Source organism: Lupinus angustifolius, chromosome LG08 (genome assembly GCF_001865875.1).
Source record: "Lupinus angustifolius cultivar Tanjil chromosome LG08, LupAngTanjil_v1.0, whole genome shotgun sequence".
NCBI lineage: Eukaryota > Viridiplantae > Streptophyta > Magnoliopsida > Fabales > Fabaceae > Lupinus > Lupinus angustifolius.
Window position 1 is genome coordinate 15870690 of NC_032016.1, and position 695 is coordinate 15871384.

General features: G+C 45.8%; 1 long non-coding RNA gene across 1 annotated transcript in view; it reads left to right on the forward strand.

Annotated features, from left to right (window-relative positions):
- LOC109354196 overlaps positions 240-695 on the forward strand; it is an 18494-nt gene continuing 18038 nt past the window's right edge. The window contains exon 1 of the long non-coding RNA XR_002108524.1: positions 240-250. This is a non-coding gene — a long non-coding RNA (uncharacterized LOC109354196). The remainder of the gene's footprint in view (positions 251-695) is intronic.

Sequence of the window (695 nt, forward strand, 5' to 3'; positions counted from 1 at the left end):
TTCTCATTCTCGTCTTCATCCTATCCTCATTCTCGTCCTCATCCTATCCTCATCATCTTCTGCATCCTCATCCTCGTCCTCATCCTATCTTCATCATGATCCTCATCCTACTCCACATCCTCAACCTCATCCTCATCCTATCCTCATCCTAATTCTCGTTGTCATCCTATCCTCATCCTCATCCTATGCTCATCCTCATCCTCTTCCTCATCCTCATTCTAGTCCTCATCCAATCCTCATCTTCATTCTCGTCCTCATCCTATCCTCATCCTCGTCCTCATCCTATCCTCATCCTAATTCTCGTTGTCATCCTATCCTCATCCTCGTCCTCATCCTATCCTCATCCTAATTCTCGTTGTCATCCTATCCTCATCCTCGTCCTCATCCTATCCTCATCCTAATTCTCGTTGTCATCCTATCCTCATCCTCGTCCTCATCCTATCCTCATCCTAATTCTCGTTGTCATCCTATCCTCATCCTCGTCCTCATCCTATCCTCATCCTAATTCTCGTTGTCATCCTATCCTCATCCTCGTCCTCATCCTATCCTCATCCTAATTCTCGTTGTCATCCTATCCTCATCCTCATTCACGTCATCATCCTATCCTCATCCTGTTCCTCATCATCCTCATCCTCTCCGTATCCTCATCCACATTTTCATCCTCATCCTATCCTCATCCTCATCCTCATTCTACT